Here is a 1,545-nt window from a genome sequence, read left to right on the forward strand (position 1 = left end):
TGAAACTTACAGAAGCCTGGAGAGAGCAGATGAGGAGATGCTTTTTCCACCAATGGGATAGACTAGGACCTGGGAAAACAGCTTCAGAGTGAGGGGATGACTCTTTAGAACTGAGATGAGGAGGAATTTCTTTAGCCAGAGGGTGGTGAATCTGTGGAATTCATCACTGCAGAAGGCTATGAAGGTGAAATCATTGAGTGTATTTAAGAAAGAGATAGATATGTTTTTAATTAGCAAGGGTTAGGGGGAAAAGGCAGGAGAATGGTTGTGGTTCTGTTCGCCGAGCTGGGAATTTGTCTTGCAAACACAGAAGCTTCACAGGAGGGTCCCAAGCACTGAGGATGTCACCTAGACAGGGGACGAAACATTTGCAAGACAAATTCCCAGCTCGGCGAACAGAACCACAACAACGAGCACCCGAGCTACAAATCTTCTCCCAAACTTTGAGCAGGAGAATGGGGTTGAGAAACGTATCAACCATGATCAACTGGTGGGATGCAGTCATTGGGCTGAATGAGCTAATTCTGCTCTTATAGCTTATGGTTTTTAAGTTCTCTAAACCACTGCCAATGCACCAAAATCCTACTGGCCAGACCTGCTCACAGTATTTGAAATGTGGTGCAGACAAGACTAGAATTTAGAGACAGAGTTCTGATTCCAAACTGCTGTCTCTCCGGCTCCTGTTTAACAAGGTTCCACACTGGATACCTTCCTTCAACCAAAATATCCCCATTAGCAAAAGTCAGAAAACATTTTCAGCCCTAAGGAGTCAGAATAAAAACTTGCACATTCATTGTTCATCTTTTCAATGTTCAGTAAGGCCATGACAATCTTTCAAGGGGAGTCATTTTATTCTCATCACATACAATATGCAAAATTAATTCCTCTCTTGTGTAAACTTGACTTGTTCTCATTTCCATTTGTTGCTGGCAAGATTTGTATTGCATGGAAGATTAGCTCTTGTCTGACTGATTTCACTAGGAATAAAGTATGCCTGCTGGTCAGTTACAATTCACTAGGGGCATTTTAGCACTTTGATTTCAGCTGAGGAAAACTGGGTCTCTCTGACATCTATTGCCAGCTTTCAACTACAACTCGAGACAGACATATTATTCAGTTCATGTTCTCTGATGCCCATTCAAAGCAGTGAGCGAAATGAGCTAGGTGAACCTGTCTTGGCTTTAGCACATTAGACCAAAGTTCAATTGAAGGAATTGCATTTATATAGCTTATTTCACTGAGAATCATAGTTGTGAAATTGAACAGAGTATAGAGTAATGTAAGATGCAATTGTTAAATTTTACAAAGGGTAAGTCCTATGCTATGCATTTTAATGAGATAACCAACTCTCAACCAGATTTATTCACCTAAATATTGCTTTCAGACTTCTGCTTTGTGGGAGTAGAAGGGAAGATAAAGTGTGTGGTTTGTTCCTGATCAGACAATGTGAATGGTGAAACCCATGTAAGATCTCACATCTTGGATTGTTCAAATCCAAGGGGAATTCTCACAGACATAACATTATGTGCACAGTACATTGGCTGT

The sequence above is a fragment of the Chiloscyllium punctatum genome, chromosome 46, assembly GCF_047496795.1.
Source record: "Chiloscyllium punctatum isolate Juve2018m chromosome 46, sChiPun1.3, whole genome shotgun sequence".
NCBI classification, from domain to species: Eukaryota; Metazoa; Chordata; class Chondrichthyes; order Orectolobiformes; family Hemiscylliidae; genus Chiloscyllium; species Chiloscyllium punctatum.